We start from the raw sequence: 24,984 nt of genomic DNA on the forward strand, positions 1-24,984 counted from the left end.
ATCCTTAGAGTGTGACGCCTGATCCTGGACTAACCATCATTGGGAACATCCTTCCTGCATCAAATCTGTCCAGTCCAGTTAGAGATTTGAAGGTTTCCATGAAAATCCTTCTCATTCTTATAAACTCTTGAGAATATAGCGCTAATTGAACTAATCTCACGTAATGTGTCAGCCCTGCTATCCCACAAATCAGTCTGGTGAACCTTCACTGAACTCTCTCCATAGCAAGAATCTCCTTCCTCATATAAGGAGACCAAAATGGCATAATTGCAGCAACACATGCCTCAATTTTACTCAAATTCTCTTTCTGTGAAGGCCAAGATGCCATTTACCTGATTAAACACCTGCCTGCTTTTTTCCATTGACTACTGTACAAGGACACGTGGGTCTCATTGCACCTCCCTCTTTCTCAATAAATTACCAACAAATGGTAATCTGCCTACCGCTTTGTGCCACCAATATAGATAACCACAGCTATCCACTTTATGCTGCATCTGCTATACGTTTCCCACTCACCCAACTGTCTAATCAGAGAATCATAGAACAGTACAGCACAATACAGGCCCTTCGGCCCACAACGTTGTGCCAAACTTTAAACCTCGTCTAAGACTATCTAAACCCTTCCTCCCACATATCCTCTATTCTTAATTCCTCCACATGCTTATCTAGCAAACTCTTGAATTTGACCAATGTACCTGCCTCCACCACCACCCCAGGAAGTGCATTCCATGCCCCAACCACTCTCTGGGTAAAAAACCTTCCTCTGATATCTCCCTTGAACTTCCTACCCATTACTTTAAAGCCATACCCTCTTGTATTGAGCATTGGTGCCCTGGGAAAGAGGCGTTGGCTGTCCACTCTATCTATTCCTCTTAATATTTTGTACACTTCTATCATGTCTCCCCTCATCCTCCTTCTCTCCAAAGAGTAAAGCCCTAGCTCCCTTAGTCTTTCCTCATAATGCATACTCTCTAAACCAGGCAGCATCCTGGTAAATCTCCTCTGCACCCTTTCCAACGCTTCCACATCCTTCCTATGATGAGGCGACCAGAAATGGACACAGTACTCTGTGTGGTTTATAGAGTTTTATAGCGCTGCACCATTACTTCGTGGCTCTTAAACTCGATCCCATGACTTATGAAAGCTAACAACCCATAAGCTTTCCTAACTACCCTATCCACCTGTGAGGCAACTTTCAGGGATCTGTGGATATGGACCCTCAGATCCCTCTACTCCTTCACACCACCCAGAATCCTGCCATTGACTTTGTACTCTGCCTTGGAGTTTGTCCTTCCAAAGTGTACCACCTAACACTTCTCTGGACTGAACTCCATCTGCCACTTCTCAGCCCAGCTCTGCATCCTATCAATATCCCTCTGCAATCTTTGAGAATCCTCCACACTATCCACAACACCACCAACCTTTGTGTCGTCTGCAAAATTTCCAACCCTCCCTTCTATGCCCTCATCCAAGTCATTAATAAAAATCATGAAAAGCAGAGGTCCCAGAACCGATCCTTGTGGGACACTGCTAGTCACAGCCCTCCAATCTGAATGCATTCCCTCTGCCACAATCCTCCGCTTTCTACAGGCAAGCCAATTCTGAATCCACATGGTCAAGCATCCCTGGATCCCATACCCTCTGATCTTCTGAAGCCTACCATGTGGAACTTTGTCAAATGCCTTACTAAAATCCATGTAGACCACATCTACTGCACTACCCTCATCAATATGTCTGGTCACCTCCTCAAAGAACTCTATCAGGCTTGTGAGATAAGATCTGCCCTTCACAAAGCCATGCTGGCTGGCCCTGATCAGACCATGATTCTCTAAATGCCCATAGTTCCTAGCTCTAAAAATCCTTTCCAACAGCTTGCCCACCACAGATGTAAGGCTCACTGGTCTATAATTCCCTGAACTATCCCTACTATCTTTTTTGAATAAGGGGACAACATTTGCCACCCTCCAATCCTCCGGTACCATTCCTGTGGACAATGAGGACTCAAAGATCCTAGCCAAAGGTTCAGCAATCTCCTCCCTCGCCTCATGGAGCAGCCTGGGGAATATTCCATTAGGCCCCAGCGACTTATCTGTCCTAAGATTTTCTAACAGCTCCAACACATCCTCTCTATTGATGTCAACATGTTCTAGAACATTACCCTTACCAACAGTGTCCTCAGCATCATCAAAGCTCCTCTCTTTGGTGAATACTGAAGAGAAGTATTCATTGAGGACCTCACCCACTTCCATAGCTTCCAGGCACATCTTCCCACCTTTGTCTTTAATCGGTCCTACCTTTACTCCCATCCTTCTGCTCTTCACATAAGTGAAAAATACCTTGGGATTTTCCTTAACCCGACTCACCAAGGTCTTTTCATGTCTCCTTCTTGCTCTCCTCAGCCTCTTCTTAAGTTCCTTCCTTGCTGCCCTATGTTCCTCAAGAGACCTGTCTGATCCTTGCTGCCTAAACCTTATGTATGCTGCCTTCTTCCTCCTAACTAGATGTTCCACCTCTCTTGTCAACTATGGTTCCTTCACCCTGCCATTCTTTCTCTGCCTCACCGGGACAAATTTATCCCTAACATCCTGCAAGAGATCCCTGACCAAGGACCACATCTCCATTGTACATTTCCCTTCAAAAATGTCATCCCAATGTACACTCTCAAGTTCTAGATTTATAGCCTCATAATTTGCCCTTCCCCAATTAAATATCTTCCTGTCCTCTTTGCACCTATCCTTGTCCATGACAATGTTAAAGGTTAGGGAGTGGTGGTCACTGTCCCCCAAATGCTCACCCACTGAGAGATCTGTCATCTGACCAGGTTTATTACCTAATACTAGATTTAATATGGTATTCCCTCTAGTCAGCCTGTCAACATACTGTGACAGGAATCCATCCTGGACACACTTAAACTCTGCCCTGTCTAAACCCTTGGTACTAAGCAGGTGCCAATCAATATTTTGGAAGTTGAAGTCTCCCATGGTAACAACTGTAACTCACACTGGAACCTCTCAGCATCCTCGTCATAGCTCACACTCCCATCCAACTTTGTCTTCTGCAAATTTGGATATATTATATCCCTTGTTTAATTCATTAATGTTCAAAGTAATAGCTGGGGTCCTAGCACTGATCCATGCTGGTTATTGCCCGTTCCTCACAAAGGAGACATTTATTCCCACTCCTTGTTTCCTGTTTGCCAACCGGTTCTCTGCCATGTCAGTATCGTATCCCCTATTGCGCACTAATCTCTTACATGGGACCTTATCGAAAGGCTTCTGGAAGTCCAAATACACCACATCTGCTGGGTTTGTGTCATCTACATTGCAAGTTATATCCTCAAAAATTTTAAGTGGACTTTTCAGATTTGTTCCCTTTCGTAAATCCATCTTGACTTTGTCCAATCCGGTCACTGTTTTCCTGTGCTCTGCTATTGCAGAATGGACTCTTGCATTTCTCCACCATCAATGTCGGATTCACCAGTCTATATATATTTTTGTTTTTCTCTCCATCTATTCTTTTGAATGGTGAGGTTACCTTAGCTACCATTTTGTCTGTTGGAGCTATTCCAGATTCTATAGAACTTTGGAATGTGAGCAGCAATGCATATATTATTTCCAGGACAACTTCTTTAAGTAATCTGGGATGTAGATTATCAGGACCTGGGGATTAATCCCATCAAAATTGATCTAATTCCATCGTTCCCGCTCACTTGATCCTATGTTCACCAATGTATCTGGGAGGTTATTTGAATCTTCCATTGTGAAGGCAGAACCAAAGTTCTCGTTTAATCTCCCTGCCATTTCTTTCTCCCCACTATAAATCCCTTCATTACTGACAGTAAGGGACCTACATTTGTTTTCACTAATCTTTTTCTCTTTGCATATCTATAGGAGCTTTTACAGTCAGTTTTTATGTTCCCTGCAAATGTCATACTTATTTTCTTCTTACTCAATCCCTTTGTTTCCCCCTCCTACCCCACCCACCCTCTTTTCTGAATTCTAAACAGCTCCCATTCCTCGGGTTTGCTGTTCAGACTGGCACCCTGCATTATGAGGAAACCTCAATTTGTGAAAGTGGTGCTGCTCCGCTTCTGCTCTCTGGAAAGACAGGATTAAATATATTCTGTTGTCTTTGAATAGTGAGCATCAATGTAAACATGGATGAACATAGATATTAACATCCTCAGCACCAACCTGAAATAAATCTACTAAATAGATATTCATGGCTGCTTCATCTTGAAAAGCACTGACAATTCTGCTATCGTTCTGCTCTGTGGTTCAGATTTCAAAGGCAAATAGGTTGGATATTTCAGCAAGGATGTATTTATTGAAGTGCAACTGTCTCACACTCTTCTCTCCCCAAGGATCAGGTTGGAAAGTTGCTCCCTAGATATTTATCACCTGCTAAGAGCATTTTGTCCCTCTCTATATTATCCTCCACCTGTTAACAAATAGATCTGGTCTGTGTTAGCTTTGGTCTGGTCTGCGTTACTTTTGCTCTTTCTCCCATTAATGCTCCATTACATAAAGAAATTTTACTAATGAACCAACGTAGGGAGAAAGAGATTTGCAAGAATCTGAATGCTCAGCAGCATCTGTCGCACCACTTTCTGTTGGCATTAGTACATTTAAAGTCCTCAAAAAGCAAAAACTCTTGTAGGGTCATGCCTATATCCAAAGCAATTCATCAGAGGGATCAAGAAGTAGGGACCATTGGTCTTCCTGTTGCTAAACGTATATTCAGCCATGCTTATTTAGACCGGATGATTGAATTTCAAAATGGCATTGTTGCTGTCTGATCAGCATTGCATTCTAATTGACATTGTGATCTGCCTACATTGTTCGCTATCATTGGAACTTAGCTGCATTTGCTCTGATGCCCTCACCTATAAAGTATCTGGCATAACTTGCCTCCAAATGTGACAGCATGTCAAAACACAATTTTGGAACAAAATGCCACCTGTGGACTCAAATGTATTTATCCAAATTTGGTGTTCTTAAACTGCTGAGTGCTAATAGATCTGTTTGGGCCAGCTGTCAATCCTCTCCACAGTGCACGAGCTATCTGATCAAAATGATGATGGCAGGTTGACATCTGATTCTGATTTATGTTTCTGAAAAACCTGCACAGAATATTTACCCAAGGTAACAGATAAACCTCCAGCGGAAGAGTCAATAGGAACAACATTTGAATTGAGCAGCTGTTGTGTTTCTGTGCCTGTTCTGGATCTGTTTCAGCATGACTAGCTAAGTTGATTTTTGTAAACATTATCCTAACCAATTTATTAATGCATTTAGAATGATTTTACTTTTAATGGGATGACTTTCAAAACACTACCTAATGGTTCTGAGCTCTCAGTCAAGGGTGATAATGCTCAGAATTAAAAGTATCTTCAAGTATAATTAACTGTTAACTTTCATAGAAACACAGAACAATAGGCACAATACAGGCCCTTCAGCCCACAATGTTGTGCTGACCTTTAAACCTTGCCTAAGACTATCTAACCCCTTCCTCCCACATATCCCTCTATTTTAAATTCCTCCATATGCCTATCTAGTAATCTCTTGAATTTGACCAATGTACCTGCCTCCACCACCAGCCCAGGCAGCGCATTCCATGCCCCAACCACTCTCTGGGTAAAAAACCTTCCTCTGATATCTCCCTTGAACTTCCTACCCATTACTTTAAAGCCATACCCTCTTGTATTGAGCATTGGAGTCCTGGGGAAGAGGCACTGGCTGTCCACTCTATCTATTCCTCTTAATATTTTATATACCTCTATCATGTCTCCTCTCATCCTCCTTCTCTCCAAAGAGTAAAGCCCTAGCTCCCTTAGTCTCTCCTCATAAAATGGGTTTAAAATGAGCGGCGCGGACTTGTTGGGCTGGAAGGGCCTGTTACCACGCTGTAAATAAAATTTAAAAATTAATTTAAAGTTTATAATGCATACCCTTTAAATCAGGCAGCATTCTGGTAAATCTCCTCTGCACCCTTTCCAACGCTTCCACGTCCTTCCTATGATGAGGTGACCAGAACTGGACACAGCACTCCAAGTGTGGTACAACCAGAGTTTTATAGAGCTGCATCGTTACCTCATGGCTCTTAAACTCTATCCCTTGACTTATGAAAGCTAACACTCCATAAGCTTTCTCAATTACCCTATCCACCTATGAGACAACTTTCAGGGATCTGTGGATATGGACCCCCAGATCCCTCTGCTCCTCCACACTACCAAGAATCCTGCCATTAACTTTGTACTCTGCCTTGGAGTTTGTCCTTCCAAAGTGTACCACCTCACACTTCTCCGGATTGAACTCCATCTGCCACTTCTCAGCCCAGCTCTGCATCCTATCAATGTCCCTCTGCAATCTTTGACAATCCTCTACACTATCCACAACACCACCAACCTCTGTGTCATCTGCAAACTCTCCAACCCACCCTTCTACCCTCTAATCCAAGTCATTAATAGAAATCATGAAAAGCAGAGGTCCCTGGACCGATCCTTGTGGCACCCTGCTAGTTACAGCTCTCCAATCTGAATGCACTCCCTCCACCACAACCCTCTGCTTTCTACAGGCAAGCCAATTCTGAATCCACATGAGCAAGCTTCCCTGGATCCCATACCCTCTGATTTTCTGAAGAAGCCTACCATGTGGAACCTTGTCAAATGCCTTACTAAAATCCATGTAGACCACATCTACTGCACTACCCTCATCAATCTGTCTGGTCAACTCCTCAAAGAACACTATTAAGCTGGTGAGACATGATCTGCACTTCGCAAAGCAATGCTGGCTGTCTCTGACCAGACCACGATTCTCTAAATGCCCATAGATCCTAGCTCTAAGAATTCTTCCCAACAGCTTGCCCACCACAGGTGTAAGGCTCACTGGTCTATAATTCCCTGGACTATCCCTAGTACCTTTTTTGATTAAGGGGACAACATTCGCCACCCTCCAGTCCTCCGGTACCATCCCTGTGGACAACAAAGACTCAAAGATCCTAGCCAACGGTTCAGCAATCTCCTCCCTCAACTCAAGGAGCAGCCTGGGGAATATTCCATCAGGCCCCGGGGACTTATCTGTCCTAAGATTTTCTAACAGCTCCAACACATCCTCTCTAATGATGTCAACATGCTCTAGAACACTATCCTTACCAACAGTGTCCTCAGCATCATCAAGACTCCTCTCCTTGGTGAATACTGAAGAGAAGTATTCATTGAGGACCTCACCCACTTCCATAGCTTCCAGGCACATCTTCCCACCTTTGTCTTTGATCGGTCCTACCTTTACTCTCGTCATCCTTCTGCACTTCACATAAGTGAAAAATGCCTTGGGGTTTTCCTTTACCCGACTCACCAAGGTCTTTTCATGTCTCCTTCTTGCTCTCCTCAGCCTCTTCTTAAGTTCCTTCCTTGCTGCCCTATGTTCCTCAAGAGACCTGTCTGATCCTTGCTGCCTACACCTTATGTATGCTGCCTTCTTCCTCCTAACTAGATGTTCCACCTCTCTTGTCACCCATGGTTCCTTCACCCTGCCATTCTTTCTCTGCCTCACCGGGACAAATTTATCCCTAACATCCTGCAAGAGATCCCTGAACAATGACCACATCTCCATAGTACATTTCCCTTCAAAAATGTCATCCCAATGTACACTCTCAAGTTCTAGCCTTATAGCCTCATAATTTGCCCTTCCCCAATTAAATATCTTCCTGTCCTCTTTGCTCCTATCCTTGTCCATGACAATGCTAATGGTTAGGAAGCGGTGGTCACTTTCCCTGAAAGGTTCACCCACTGAGAGGTCTGTCATCTGACCAGGTTTTTTTACCTAATACTAGATCTAATATGGTATTCCCTCTAGTCAGCCTGTCAACATACTGTGACAGGAATCTGTCCTGGGCACACTTAACAAACTCTGTCCCGTCTAAACCTTTGGTACTAAGCAGGTGCCAGTCAATATTTGGGAAGTTGAAGTCTCCCATGATAACAACCCTGTTATTTTTGCACCTTTCCAAAATCTGCCTCCCAATCTGCTCCTCAGTATCCTTGTTGCTACCAGGGGGCCTATAGAATACTCCCAGTAGAGTAACTGCTCCTTTCTTGTTCCTAACTTCCACCCATACTGACTCCAGAGAGGATCCTTTTACATTATCCACCCTTACTGCAGCTGTAATAGTGTCCTTGATCAGTATCGCCACCCCTCCTCCTCTTCTCCTCTCCAATTTTTTTTAAAACACTGAAATCCAGGAATATTCAGTATCCATTCCTGCCCTGGTGACAGCCAAGTCTCTGCAAGAACCACAATATCACAGTTCCATGTATTCATCCAAGCTCTCAGTTCATCACCCTTATTCCTGATGCTTCCTGCATTTAAGTAAATAAACTTTAGCCCATCCACCTTACTACTTCTATACCCTATACTCTGCTTCTCCTTCCTCAAAGCCTCTCTATATGTTAGATCTGGTTTTACTTCATGCACTTCTTCCACTGACCTATCCCTCTGGTTCCCATCCCCCCTGAAAACTAGTTTAAACCCTCCCGAACCACAGTAGCAAACCTGCCTGCAAGGATATTGGCCCCCCTTGAGTTCAGGTGTAACCTGTCCTCTCTGTATAGGTTCCACCTTCCCCAGAAGAGATCACAATGATCGAAAAATCTAAAACTTTTCCACCTGCACCAACTTCTCAGCCACAAGTTGATCTACCTTCTCCTCCTATTCTTACCTTCACTATCACATGGCACTGGCAGCAATCCTGAGACTGCTACCCTTGCAGTCCTGTTCTTCAGCCTTCTGCCTAGCTCCCTAAACTCGCTTTTCAGGACCTCATCCCTCTTTCTACCTATGTCGCTGGTACCAACATATACCACGACTTCTGGTTGCTTTCCCTCCCAAACAAGAATGCAGTGGACCTGATCAGAGACATCTGGACCCTGGCATCTGGGAGGCAACATACCATCTGGGATTCTCACTCATGTTCACAGGACCTCCTGTCTGTTCCCCTGACTATCGAGTGCCCTATCACTTCCCTTCTGAGCAGCAGGACCGGTCCCAATGCCAGAGACCTGGCTACTACTGCTTGATCCCTGTAGGTCATCCCCCTCAACAGCATCCAAAGCGGAATACCTGCTTTTGAGGGGAACAGCCTCCGGGGTCCTGTGCACTGTCTGCCTGTTTCCTTTCTCTTTCTCTCCCCTGACAGTCACCCATCTATCTGCCTCCTGGACCCTAGAAGTACCTGCTCTAAGTGGGGTGACTACCTCCCAATGCACAGCATCTACATAACTCTCTCCCTCCCTGATGCTTCGCAGTGTTTGAAGCTGTGACTCCAGCTCATCAATTCTGAGCTGAAGTTCCTCCAGCCTCAAGCATTTACTGCAGATGTGGTCACCGTGCACCACAGCAGGGTCCACTAGCTCCCACATCATGCAGCTGCAGCACATCACCTTGCCATCCATCTGAACTATTTCTTTTCTTACCTAGCTGTCGTCTACTTAAAAGTTATAACAATAACAGTAAACCTTACATTTACTTACCAGCTACTCACCAGTGTTGTTGCAGATGGCCTCCACCTCTTGATGCTGAAGCCTGTTGTGCCAAAGCCAGTCACTCTGACTCTGTCCAGTCCGGCAATGGCTGCTCCCTCCCAGCAATTTAACACAGACTGATTAACTTCCATTCCAATGTAAGAAAAAGAACCCTCAGAACCCTGCATTGTTGTTATTACTTCAACAAAATTTCCTTCAGAATTATCTACAGTAATACATTTTCATTCATATGGAAATAAGGCAAATCTTTTACTTGCTCCAACATGCAGTATGCCTCTGTACTTGCTTTTTCTTGACCAGTTTTCTACATGCCTCCAATAGTCTCATTTCTTTAAAACTATGTAATTTTTCTTAATACAAATTCTAGAGCAAGAGAACACTGAATTGAACGTGATGTAACACACACAAAATGCTGGAGGAACTCAACAGGTCAGGCAGCATCTATGGAGGGAAATAAACAGTCAATGTTTCTGGCTGAGACCCTTCATCAGGTCTGGAAAGATAGAGGGCAAAAGAAGAGGGATTTTGCCCTCTTCCGTTCAAGTCCTGATGAAGGGTTGCAACCCAAAACATCGACTGTTTATTTCCCTCCATAGATGCTGCCTGACCTGCTGAGTTCCTCCAGCATTTTGTGTGTGTTGCTCCAGATTCCAGCATCTGCAGAATCTCTTGTGTCTCCAAGTTGAACATGATGTTGTATTTGACTGAACCAATGTAAGACATACCAATAATGTAAAACCAGTTACATTATTAGTATGAAAATGTATCCAATCGAGCTTGGAGTTGTGAATCATATTAAAATTTCTGAAAGAGATCTGATGTGTTCTGTGATGGCAATGTTTCTTTTCAGATGAAGTTACCATGAATTTTGCTGCACGGTTCTGCTTGACAGACTCAAAAAGAAAACTAACCATAATGGCTCCTCAGCTATAAAACAATTTTGTCTTTGGAGTTTTTTTTTAAATCTTGTTACACAGGACAATTTGAAAGATACAACAGTAATAAATCATCTTTCTATGTAAATACAAACTCCAGGAATGGCTGCATTTATGATTGTCTTACTTTCACACAATTGTTAATACTGTCCAATTACATTTACAATATAAATTTAAAGAAAATGAGACATTGTAGAATGGAAAAGTGTCTTTTGATCAGATGTATTGTCTTTAAAATAAATGGAAGTTAGTGTACGTTAGTCTATATGTGTACAAGACCTGTAACTTATGATCATCACAGATCTGAGAGGTTTCAGATTTGTTATGTGTGGAAGAATGCTGTTATGTATGATCATTGTTATGACACTTTTGATACCTTTTTAAGGATGTTTTGCAATGCTACGTAATGGGTATTAGTAAAAGACAATGCACTGTAATTGCAACTTGAAAAGAAAAAGTATATTTGCATTTTAAACATGGTGAACTATCTGCTAAGGATGCGCATCTGGTGGATTGAGACCAATCAAACAAAGTTAATTTCAAATTATTAACATATCAAAGTGATGATTTTTCCCTTATTATTGTATTGAACTTCAAATGTTATCTGGAGGTGGTGTGATCCGGTGTCCCTATTTTATTTCTTCCCACAATAAACCATCACATTAACCATCAGAGTGAAAGTGTGCCATTGTCATTTTAACCACTGTGTAACATGTCAACTGCAATGTTGATTTTTATCTTTTAAAACTCATAGTGTATCTTAATCTGTCTATTTCTAACATAGCACATGCAAAATGTTTTCTAACTTGCATAACAATAAATAAAAATCTGTATGATTTAAATGTGGATGGATGTCTTAATTTCTGACAGCTGGGAATCTCGTTGTGTAAAGATACCATTATAAGAACTTAATAATACACTTTGGTTTGAAAAATACTGTTTTATTATTTTGGTAAGTATTTTATTGCTGGTTATTTCCTATAAAGAGAGTGGAACCTTTCATTCAAGATGTCTGGATAAACAGAATGAATTTCTCAGGTTCAGAATGTCTTACTTGCAAATCAGCCAGGCTCAGTTGGTTGTATTCCTGCCTGTCTGTCACCAGGCATTGATTCAAGCTTCAGGGTGTATTTGAGCACATAACTTAAGCTGTCTAATTCACTGCTGTCCTGAAGGATTTCAGAACTACTGGCTTTCAAATGAGATTTCAAATGAAGATGTATCTTCCTGGTCAGATGAATATGGAACATCTGGTACTGGTTAAAGAAAAAAGGTTCTTCAACTATCCAGCCTAATAATTGCCCATTTACAAATATAACCAAGAACAAAGTCTCTGTCCTTATATTCATTTGGTATTGTGAAACTTTTCCATGTTTGCCTGAATAAAATTTACTATACTTTCAATGGTTAAGAAAGTATTTTGACATATCCTGACAAAAAAACAATTGCATAATGCAATTTTATTTTCCCTTTTTCAACAGGTCCAAAATTAGGGACTTCAACAATGTTAAGTCAGGAGACTTCTGCATTATAAAATCAGAAACTTCTGGAAATACTCATCAATTCAGGCAGCAACAGTAGAGAGAGAAACATAGTTAATGTCTCAGGTAGCTGCCTTTTCATCAGATCTTAAATTTTCAGCATCTGATTTTATTTTTGCTTTTTGAACTTCTGAACTAGTAAGTTTTGTTTTAATGAATGGCAGATGAACTGGCTCAAATTAATTGCTATCCATCTATAAGAAATTTAAAAACACAGTGGTTGCATTTTTCAAATATGGATTTAATACCAACAGCTCCACCATATATTTTTATTTCTTTGATGGCAAACATAAGTTGTTATTTGTGTTTGGCACTGAATTGACTTTATCATGTAGTCTCATCATTATTTTTGCATGTTTGGTCAACACATATCTCTCTTTTCTTTGTAATAATTTACTTAGCTCTCCCTTTTTATTGCAGACAGACTGAAATAATTCTTCCCAATGAATTAACACTGCCCAAAATCCCTTGGGTAGAATACTGCTTAGTAGTGATGACATTTGTTTTTAATTATGGTAATTAGAATTACGGGGCTGTTGTTTGTGCTAGGCTTTATGTTATTATAGCGTAAATCACTAAAATATTAGAGACCTGCATCCTCCATCTGGCCATGTGGGAAATTCATGTTGTGACTCATATGACCTGAAATAACTCTTGACAATTTGTCATGCTAATATATCATTCTAAAACCATTTGCAGAACCATGCGCTTATCTAGGAATACTGTATGCTGGAAAAACATGAAGATGGAATTTCACATTTTATTACTACTTGAAAGGGATTTCAGTGATTTCATTTTTAAGGAGATACAAATAAATGTTGTCACTAATTCTGGGAGGATTGGCATTGTGGATTAGGATACTTATATCTTCATGTCCTGTTCAGTACCCCATTGCAATCTGGATCCACTGTCCACTTGATATAGATTTCCAACAAAAAATGTTTATAAAGTTAAGAAGTTATCAACTCAATTCTTACTTACTACAGGTCTACAAATGAAAAATACCTAAAACCTAGCAGAACTTGACATTGAATTGGTAACTCCATGCAGAGGCTGCTATGGGAAATGCCACAATACGTTGCTCCTCTGCATAGGAGACTAAGTTTTTTACTCAGAGAGTGGTGAGTGCGTGGAATGGGCTGCCAGCAACGGTGGTGGAGGTGGATACCATAGGGTCTTTTAAGAGACTTTTGGATAGGTACATGGAGCTGAGAAAAATAGAGGACTATGGGTAAGCCTAGTAATTTCTAAGGTAGGGACATGTTCGGCACAGCTTTGTGGGCCGAAGGGCCTGAATTGTGCTGCAGGTTTTCTATGTTTCTATGTTTCTAAGGCAAGAGGAAAAAATGTTACATGTCACCCAACCATGTTTTGCCTGGATTTGAAATCGAGTGATCACAATGAAAGAAAGAACATAATTTTCTGACACAGACTTCCCTCTGCTTAATGAGTGCAACAAGGTTCCCTTTCTCTTACAAGAAATAATTATAAATGATGATATTTCAACCTGCCCATATTTTAACATGGAGCAACTTAAACACTTACACCGCATTTAAAATCTTGATTGATGTGGTGCATGTAAAGAACACTACAGTTAGATTCTTCTTCAAAGAGAAACTAAAGTTGCTATGGATCAGTAAATCTAATGTTAGATTTAAGCCAATAGTGTGAGAAGCCTCTCAGGAAAGCTGTCACACAGTTAAAAAGGCAAGGATAAACCAAATTAAGGAGTATTCTCCTCACTCCTCATTTATATATAAAATTAAATGCAGTCTAAAAAGTGATTCATTGCATATTTGACCCCTTCCAAAAGAAATAGTATAATTCTGATTAGGAATACTAAAGAATATAGGCTTGAAGAAATGCACAAAAGAGATGAAAATATTTTATGTGGGTCCATAAGAGAAACAAAAACTGTCGGATTAGATAGTCTTGTCTCATTCTTACTTTGTGTCCTTATGAATGCCATCTATGTTCATAAGCATAGTGGGAGTGATTCCAACTTGGACTATCTAGTGTAAATGAAGTGATAATTGCGCCACGATGCTTGACTGGCTCTACTGAAATGAAGTTCTGGCCTTGATAAACTGTGGCATTTTTGATGCTGGCACTAGCCAGTGACTGGTGTGCACCACCACTCAGCCATATCATTGCTAAAATATGCCCCAAATATAATGGTTTTTTGGTCATGTTTGCATATTAGTTTACTAATTTAAAATGCTAAATTTTACTCTTCTTGGGGGTGAAGGAAATTAGAACTGGAAAAAGGAAACTTCTTTGAATCCTGATACAATGCATTCCCAAGCTTTATGCATATCAGCAATTTGATCTCGAGCAAAGCTTTTCCTGAACTCAGTGCCAACATTAACCCTCAATTACCTCTGTAGATGAATACCTCCTAGCCCCTTAATGCACATTTTCACATTTTCCATATGGGTTGTGCTTGTTGCCAATCAGTTCTAATGAAACTTCTGTTCTAAATGAACTCTGTCACCTCCAAGTATTGATTATCCCATTGCAAATCTCTCGCTCTGTCAATTCTCACTGTCAATGTCTGAGTAAAGTGGAAACAGGCTTTGTGTAGCCTTGTGGAAGATGAGATGAAATGAGAAAAATAAAGTTTTTCATCTTGATTTGATATTTCTTTTACTTGAGCCCTGTTCAGAAACCACGGTCTAATATCATGCAGTTGGCTATGGATCTCTATTTTATTGTGGCTCCAGATGCAGGATCAAGGGCAAAACCAAGTCACTAAATTCAAAAAATAAATTCCAATGTATTAAGTTATGTTCAGGAGTGGCAGAATTTTCTGAGGGTCATTGATAGATATACAAATACTGATTATGGACTAAGTTTGTGATAGTCAGTCTTCTTGGAGACGATCTGATAGTTTACCAGAAGCTGCTCATTTTTTTGTTCTGCAGTTAAAACCTAAAATAAAGGCTCAAATCTTTCACAGTTTTTTGGATGATTTGAGGAAAATCTTCTGCAGATATGGGATAGAGGCAGTCGCTGAAGAAATCTAAACAGAAGAAATCTAAGGAGTCTTCATTTCATGGGATGAATTATGAAATATATTTTGATGTCAGAAGAGCTGAAAGCATTCAGTGGTCTTATGGAATGAACTTGCCTGTGGGAGTTGTTAAAGCTCAAAGAGGGCAGATAAATACCTCAAAATTTTATCCAGATGATCTGGCTTGGATCTGAACTCAAGAAATAAAATAGTTTGCTCTACTCCACTCAACACCTACTCAACAATAACAACTTCGATTACAGAATGTCTTTTCTGTTGTAAAATATCCTAGGCTTCTTCAAAGGAGAAATATCCATGCATGCTGATACTGAGCTACATAATGAGATAATATGCACCAGCCAATTCAAACCCATTTCAAAGGAAAGAGATATAAGTAAGCACAAAAGCTTTAAAGGGGAAGCTCCAGATCTCAGGATTTAATTCACACCTGCCAATGATAATGTGATTAAAATTAGAGGTGCTTAATAGGCCAGAATTGGAGAACAGATAGTTTGGAAGGTTTTGGGCAGGAGGGTACAGGAGAAAGGAAGAAGAGAAATCACAGAGGGATTTGCAAACTATAATAAGAATTTTAAAGTTGATGTGAAGTTACTTAATCAGGATGAAAACCACGATGATGCTGGAGGAACTCAGCAGGCCAGACAGCATCCATGGAGAAAAGCAGGCGGCCAACGTTTCAGGTCAGGACCCTTCTTCAGGACTGAAGACAGGAAAAAAGGAAGCCCAATATATAGGAGGGAAAAGCAGAGCAGTGATAGGTGGACAAAAAAGTGGATGCAGGGTGGGCACAGGGTGGTGATATGTAGATGCAGGTAAGAGATAGTGATAGGCAGGTGCGGGGGAGGAGGGGAGAGCAGATCCACCGGGGGATGGGTCAAAGGTAAGGAGAGAGGGGAAAAACTAGCTAGGAAAGGGAAGAAGAGAAGAAGCATGGTGGTGGTGGTGGGGGGGCGGGGTGTGACGGATTGGATGGGAGGGTTGTGGGGGTTAACTAAAGTGGGAGAATTCAATATTCATGCCATTAGGCTGCAAGTTTCCAAGACAGAAAATGAGGTGCTGTTCCTCCCATTTGTGCTTGGAATTCTCCTGGCAGTGGAGGAGGCCGAACACTGTCATATCAGTGATAGTGTGGGAGGGGGAGTTGAAGTGACTGGCAACAGGAAGGTGCAGGTCGTGGTTACGGACAGAGTGCAGGTGTTCTGCGAAATGGTCACCCAGTCTGCGTTTGGTCTCACCAATGTAGAGGAGGCCACACTTAGAGCACCGAATGCAGTAGATATTAAGGGAGGTGCAGGTGAATCTCCATCTCACCTGAAAGGACTGTTTGGGTCTCTACAGATGCTGCCTGGCCTGCTGACTTCCTTCAGCATCGTTGTGTTCTCCACCTAGATTCCAGCACCTGCAGTCCTTTGTTTCTCTACTTAATCAGGAATAAGCTTAAAGTCAGTGAACATCGATGGGTGAATGAGATTGAGTGCCAACTGAAATTAAACAATATTGAATTCTACAATGTTAGTTAACTTGATTTCTCTCTCTGTATCAGTTGAACATCTGTGACATTGCACCTGCTAGATTTTTTTCCCACTTTTTATTCTTTTTTCTCCTCTGGGAGTAGAGGACAAACCCAGCCTGACCTGCCAGGCTTGTCTTCCTGCTCTGCATTTCACAACTCCAACATTCAAATACTTATGTAATGTTGTCTACGTTCTGACTCTCTAACTACTCCTGTTCACTCATTGATCAGATAATCTTGTTTACAGCTTATCCTAATGGTCAAACTGTTTTTGCCCTATCAGAGACATCCCCCTCCCCCATTCACTCTGCAAATTAATAAGCTTTGTTTGTCTTCTGCCCAGTTCTGACAAAGGGTCTTCGACCTGAAATGTTAATTCTGATTCTCTTCCCACAGATGCGGCCTGACCTGCTGAATATTTCCAGAATTTTCTTTTTTTTTCAATTTTAGATTTTCAACATTTGCAGTTTTTGTTTTGAAATTAAAGTTGTTGCATTGAATATATTTTTGACCTGGGTGGTTTGGTGATAGAAGGAAGACCAGTCAAAGAGCTGGTTATTGACTTCAGGAAAGAAGGTGGTGCATATGCTTCTGTTTACATCAACGGTGCTGAGATTGAGAGGGCTGGGAGCTTTAAGTTCCTAGGAGTGAACATCACCAATAGCCTGTCCTGGTCCAACCACATGGACGCCATGGCCATGAAAGCTCACCAGCACCTCTACTTCCTCAGGAAGCTGAAGAAATTTGGTACGTCCCCTTTGACCCTCGCCAATTTTTTTAGATGCACCATAGGAAGGATCCTATCTGGATGCATCATGGCTTGGTATGGCAACTGCTCTGCCTAGGACCGCAAAAAACTGCAGAGAGATGCAGACACCTCGCCTCCATGGACTCTGTCTATACTTGTTGCTGCCTCATTAAAGCAGCCAACATAATCAAAGACCCCACCCACCCCGGACATTCTATTTTCTACTCACTCCCATCAGACAGAAGATACAAAAGCGTGAAAGCATGTACCACCAGCTCAAGGACAGCTTCTATCCCACTGTTATAAGACCATTGAACGGTTCCCTTGTACGATGATATGGACTCTTGACCTCACAATCTACCTTGTTATGGCCTTGCACCCAATTGTCTGCCTGTATTGCACTTTCTCTGTAACCATAAGACTTTATTCTGCACTCTATTATTATTTTCCCTTGTACTACCTCAATGCACTGATGTCATGAAATGATCTGTATGGATGGCATGCAAAACAAAGTTTTTCGCTGCACCCCAGTACATGTGACAATAATAAACCAATTTACCAAGATGGCAGGTAGTTAGGTTAAGGGGGATCTGAACTAAAAGTATGGTTCTCACATGTTCTGCAACATAAGGGATTACATGTGTTGACAAAATATTTTGCTTGGATAGTAGATACACGTAACTGGATTTAGAAATCAGGAGGAATTGGTACAAAATGTGGTCATGCTTGACCATTGTCACAGTGATTAAATGGACCAAAGAATAAAAAGAAACAGAAATTAATTTTAAAATACTTGTAAGTGATTTAAGTGAATTAGTTGTTTTTGTATCTCTTAATTATTCAAATGTTAGGTGGAACTAGTTGTATTTTACATAAACTACTTTCACATGCATTTATTATCTGAGACTCATATGGATTTTTTAAAATGCTTTTTGGAACATTTACTTTTTTTTAAACAAAATGGGGCAGAACTCATTGATTTCTTTTGCCTGACCAAATTATCTGTTTCGTCCTTTTTTCAAAAAACCTGGCTTCTCTTCCATTGCAGTTGATGGAGCCATATCTCTCATTTCCTCCATTTCACGTCTCATGCCCCCCTTTCTCCAATCAGAACAGAGACAGAGTTCCGTTAGTCCTTACCTTATACCTTACGAGCCTCTGCATCCAGAACGTCATCCTTCGTCATTTCCACCAGCTGCAACAGAATCCCATCAGGAGCTACATCTTCCCCTCCTGACCTATTTCCACCTTCTGCAGGGACCACTCTCTCCTTGACTCCCTGGATCACTCAACCCTCCCTCCTCACCACTCCCTGGCACTTTCCCCTATGACCACAGGAGTTGCAATACTTGTTACTGCTCCTCGTCCCTTACCACCATCCCGGGACCTAAACAGACTTTCAAAGTTCGGCAAAGATTTACATGCACCTCCTCGAGCCTCGTCCGTTGCATTTGGCACTGGTAATCTGGCTTCCTTTACCTCAGTGAGACCAAGTGACCGATTTGTAGAACGCCTGCACTCTGTCCACAACGGTCATCCTGAGCTCCCAGTTGCATTCCATTTCAACTCCCTTTGTAGTCCAACATGAACCTATCTGTTCTTGGCCTTCTTCACTATCATATTCTGCCTGGGTCGTCTCCAACCCAATGGTATGATCATTGGGTTTTCCAATTTCAGATAATCCATATCCCAGTGTTCCCCTCTCTTTCCATCTTTTCCACCTTCTGTCTTACCTGTACTTCCCTTCCAGCCCCCCATCCCCCGTGGTTCCATCCACCTATCACACACACCGTTCACCCACTGGATCCCCTCTGCTCTCTGGTTCCATCTGTTCTTCATCTCTCCCTTCAATAGTTCCTGTTGTCATCTTCCTTCCTTATCAGATCCCAGTGCTTGTAACCTTTATGTTCCCACTTATCGCCCTGCAGCCTCTGTCTCCACCTTCACCCTCCCCTCCTTCCACCTGGCTCCATCTATCTAGTTTTGTCCTTGTCTGCTTCCACCCATCAGCTGCCTGTGTCTGTCTCCCAACTCCACCCCCTTCTCCCCTACCTGGCTCCACCTGGCCCTCATCTCTCACCCCCCCATCAGTTCACCTGCCAGCCTCTGTCTCACAGCTCCCCCTCTCTTCTTTATACCAGCCGTCTTCCCTCACCTCTCAATCCTGATGCAGGTTCTTGACCCGCAACATTGACAATTCCTTTCCCCCCACATATGCTGCTCCACCTGTTGAGTTCCACTCGCAGTTTGATTTTTGCTGCAGATTTCAGCATCTGCAGCCTCTTGTGTGTCCAAGTTATCTTTGGCCATGCTTGCTTCTCTCTCTGTCAGGTGCATTAACATGGCAGACTTTGAAAGTGGCAAGCTTTTTGCATTTGTATCTCCTTCTTTCATTTGCCATTCCCTTCCAGATTAATCGTGCTCTCTTTATAGTTTATCTTGGATTAGATGAATAAACTAGAATCTTTCATTTCGAGTAATTGGAGAGAAGGCTGAGACAAACAACTTTTGATATGATGATGATGATAGAAAATTCACCCTCCAAAGTCCATCAAAGCAAAAATAAAGCAGGGTACAACCTGCGTTTTTTGGAGTTGCAGTGTACAATCAAGGATGAATCTCAACCCCAAGACCTTTATTGATTAGCAGGATTGATTTAATTGTTGGACAGAAATAAGAGTGGAATCCCAGATATAAGCTTTCTCACTTTTCTTACGAATGTGACTGTTGGATAGAAAATCAATGTAAATTTTCTGTTGAATTGCCTGACTTCCATTTTCATACAGCCTACAGCTGGATATCACATCAAAAACACACATGAACGTCTGTGTCTAAATAGAATAATTCCAACATCGTATGAATGTGACTGATGCCATTTTTGCATTCACGTTATTCTATCTCCCAGCTACAGGGCCCTGCATAAAAGAAAAAAAAAGCATTTTTAAATTAATTATTTAAATTCTGAATGCAAACATATTTTGGCTGAATCCATTCATCTTAATCACATCGAAATTCTAGGTCACAAAATTAACTGCAAGGTCTACACTCCCAATCCATCCATTTTCTAGAAAATATTTCAATTACATTATGCCTTCAATAGCAGATTCTTATTTCAAATACTTAACAGGGCTTGGATGTTATCACTTCCATGCTACCATTCCCTCTTAGTTAGATACATTGGCCTAGAGATTTTAATGCACACAAATGAATGTGCTGGATGAGTGCAGCAGCAGAGTACTAATGACATTTCAGACCTGAGTCCCTCCTGCAGACTTCAATAGTGTATGAGTTCCAAGGCCTTGATTGCTTTGAAAAGGTGTTTTTTTTTAAGAATACAAAAGAAGGGTTAGGTCCAGGGGCTTGCAGAAAGCACATGGTTGGCAGCCATAAGACAAGGATTGGATGACCCTAGAAGACAAATGGCTGGTGGGCATGGAGGCAATGATCTGCATGGATCTGAATCAAGGGCTGAGGACAGGGACCAGGTAAGTAAATGGGTGGGATTGGTTGTGGAGATAGGTGCCTCCATCAGGGGTCTTGTGAGATGGCTGGATTAGGGTCTGGGCCTTGTTCAGGCTTCAGAGGGGCTATAGAAGTGTTGGGGCGATAGAATGGGCCTCAGAGAGTCAGGTCCATCTGGGGATCAGAGGTCAGGAAATAAGGACCATCAGTGCACTGGGATTAGGCCTTCAGCCTTGCGGGCTCTGGAGGGACTTCGGGGGAGGATGTTTTAAAGGGAGGGATCATGGAGGAAATCCCATCAGATGTGTTGGGGTGACTCACATGATCCAGAATGGTGTAAAAAAATTCAGAAATGATCTGGAACTTTAGCCATGGGGGAAGATTGATAGAGCTGGGGTTGCTGTCCTGGAACAGAGACCTGATAGATTTAAAATCTTGACTACTTAAAATCTTGAAGGCCCGAAACCAGCACCGAGACAGAAACTGTTCCCACTGACAGAAGAACCAGAGGACATACAATGAAGGTGAATGGAAAAAGTACAGACTCAGAGGGCAAAATGTAACTTTAACATGATTCTGTGCAAAAGTCATTATTGTATTGCACTCTCGTCAATTTTCAAACGCAAAGTGTTAAAAATTCAATCGTGGGATTGAAGTCCTAGTAACATTTGCACAATTGTATAGATTAGAACAGACACAGAGACACGGTGAACGTTAATTCTTTGCTGCTATTTGAGTTAACTAGCTCACCTAATTAAAAATCACACAATCAAAAGGAACTCATTTAGAAGTATTTCCGAAGTTGAAATAGTATTCAGGGTAACTTACCACCAAAGGCCAGCTCTCCACCAAAGAAGGTGAGAATGAAAAATAAATAAAAGGGCAAATTGCCATTTCTGATTTTACCAGAGGCTCGCCAGGGTGAACAACCTACCCTCAGGAGGTGGATTGCCCCACCCAGATATTTTAAGGAGGCTGCGTGCCTCTATTTTCAAAGAACATGTCTAACACCAGCAGCCCAACAATCTCAGTCCACGGCAACCTCGGATGTAGAAGTTAAGTGTGGAGGCTGGCCATCACATATGGCTTTCCTGCACTGATTTTTGGACCAGAAGGAGTAGAAGTATTCCTTCCTGGTTCTACAATATGTCTGTAAAATTCCTCCCTATCATATTTCTGACCCGCCCAGTGATATGTCTGAGTGCACTACCAACACTATCAACACCACACCATCTTCATCACTGATGATATTGATTAAAGAGCACACCACTCATATGGTTCACTGAAATTTGTTACCCTAACTTACAACATCTTCAATGCAGCTGTGCAAGGTTTTGTTCATAAACTTGCTTCAATAAGTTATAGATCATTGTGCCAGAAGTGTTAGCTAAAACTGAGTGAAGATACACAGATGGTTATCTACTATAGATTTGTAGGTGTGATCAACTAGGGGAAAAAGAAAGGTAGTCAGATGGAGGACATGGTCACATGCTGCAGCTGTTTGATGTGGGAACTCGTGGACCTTGCTGCGGTCCAAGATGGCCACATCTGCAGTAAGTGCTTGAGGCTGGAGGAACCTCGGCTCAGAGTTAATGAGCTGGAGTCGCAGCTACAAACATTGTGCAGCATAAGGGAGGGAGAGAGTTATGTAGACACGGTCCATCAGGAGACAGTCACCCCCCTTAGAGCAGGTACATCTGAGGTTCAGGATGCAGATAGAATGTTGACTGTCAGGGGAGGGAAGAGGAAGAAGAAGAAGTCAGGCAGGCAGACAGAGCAGGGAACCCCGAAGACTGTTCCCCTCAGAAACAGGTTTTCTGCCTTGGAGACTGTTGATGGGGATGACGTCCAGGGGCCTAGCTGCAGTAACCAGGTCTCTGGCACTGGGACTGGTACTGCTGCTCGGAAGGGAAAGGTGGGAAAGAGATATATGGTACTGATAGGGGACTTGATAGTCAGGGAAACAGATAGGAGGTTCTGTGGCAGTGAGCATGAATCCCGGATGGTATGTTGCCTCCCAGGTGCCAGGGTCCGAGATGTCACTGATCGGGTCCACAGAATTCTTGAGTGGGAGGGAGAGCTGCCAGAAGTCATGGTCCATGCTGGCACCAACGACATAGGTAGGAAGGGGGATGAGGTCCTGAAGACCGAGTTCAGGGAGCTAGGCAGAAGACTGAGGAACAGGACCTCAAGGGTAGCAATCTCGGGATTGCTGCCGGCGCCACGCGATAATGAAGGCAGGAACGGGAGGAGGTGGCAGATAAATGCGTGGCTGAGAAGTTGGTGCAGGAAAGAGGGTTTTAGATTTCTGAATCGTTGGGATCTCTTCTCAGGAAGGTGGGACCTGTACAGAGAGGACCGGTTACACCCGAACCAGAAGGGGGCCAATATCCTTGCGGCTAGGTTTGCTAGGGTGGTTCGGGAGGGTTTAAACTAGTTTGTGAGGGGGAAGGGAACCGGAGGAGTAGGTCAGAGGAAGAAGGGGATGGGGAAAAGTTAGATCAAACAGGTAGAGAGGTTTTGGGGAAAGAGAAGCAGAATACGGGCTATAAAAGTAGTAAGGTAGATGGACTGAAGTGTGTTTACTTAAATGCAAGAAGTGTCAGGAATAAGGGGGATGAACTGAGGGCTTGGATAAGTATGGGGGACTATGATATTGTGGCTATTACTGAGATGTGGCTGATGTCAGGGCAGGAGTGGATATTGAATATTCCTGGTTTTCGGTGTTTTAAGAGGGATAGGGAAGTGGGGAGAAGAGGAGGAGGGGTGGCAATACTGGTCAGGGACACTGTTATGGCTGTGGAAAGGATGGATGTTGTAGAAGGATCATCTCTAGAGTCCGTATGGGTGGAATTAAGGAACAAGAAAGGAGCAGTTACTCTACTAGGAGTATTCTATAGAACCCCGGTAGCAGTAGAGATATAGAGGAGCAGATTGGCAGGCAGTGTTTGGAGAGAAGCAAAAATAACAAGGTTGTTATAATGGGAGACTTCAACTTCCCAAATATAGACTGGAACCTGCTTAGTCCAAAGGTTTAGATGGGACGGAATTTGTTATATGTGTCCAGGAGGGATTCCTGATGCAGTATGTTGACAGGCTGACTAGAGGGAATGCCATGCTAGATCGAGTATTAGGAAATGAACTGGGACAGGTGAAGGATCTATTGGTGGGTGAGCATTTGGGGGACAGTGACCATTGCTCCATAACCTTTAAAATTGTCATGGATAGGGACAGGTGCAGAGAGGACAAGAAGATATTTAATTGGAGAAGGGCAAACTATGAGGCTATAAGGAGAGAACTAGGGAGTGTAAAGTGGGATGTCCTTTTTGAAGGAAAATGTACCATGGAGATGTGATCGATGTTCAGGGATCTTATGCAGGATGTTAGGGATAAATATGTCCCGGTGAGGCAGAGAAGGAATGGCAGGGTGAAGGAAACGTGGGTGACGAGAGAGGTGGAACGACTACTTAGGGAGAAGAAGGTAGCATACGTGAGGTATAAGCAGCAAGGTTCAGACAGGGCCCGTGAGGAATATAGAGTAGTGAGTGAGTGAAGAAAGGGCTGAGGAGAGCTAGAAGGTTGACATGAAAAGGCTTTGGCTAGCAGGGTTAAGGAGAACCCCAAGGCCTTTTTCACATATGTGAAAGGTAGGAGGATGGCTAGGGTAAAGGTAGGTCCGATTAAAGACAAAGGTGGGAGAATGCGCCTGGAGGAGGCGGAAGTGGGAGAAGTTCTCAATGTTCTCTTCGGTATTCACCAAGGAGAGGGGTCTTGATGACGCGGAAGGGAGTGCTGGTAAGGGTAATGTTCTCAAAGTTATAGATATCAAGAGAGAGGATGTGTTGAAGTTGTTAAATAATATCAAGACAGATAAATCTCCGGGGCCTGACGGGATATCCCCCAGGCTGCTTCAAGAGGCGAGGGACGAGATTGTTGAACCGCTGGTAAGGATCTTTGAGTCCTCGTTGTCCACGGGGATGGTGCCGGAGGATTGGAGGGTGGCAAATGTTGTCCCCTTGTTCAAAAAAGGTAATACGGATAGTCCAGGGAATTACAGACCGGTGAGTCTCACGTCTGTGGTGGGTAAGCTGTTAGAAAGGATTCTAAGGGACAGGATCTATGAACACCTAGAGAATCATGGACTGATTAGGGACAGCCAGCATGGCTTTGTGAAGGGAAGATCTTGCCTCACAAGCCTGATAGAGTTCTT

The sequence above is a fragment of the Pristis pectinata genome, chromosome 16 (genome assembly GCF_009764475.1).
Source record: "Pristis pectinata isolate sPriPec2 chromosome 16, sPriPec2.1.pri, whole genome shotgun sequence".
NCBI classification, from domain to species: domain Eukaryota; kingdom Metazoa; phylum Chordata; class Chondrichthyes; order Rhinopristiformes; family Pristidae; genus Pristis; species Pristis pectinata.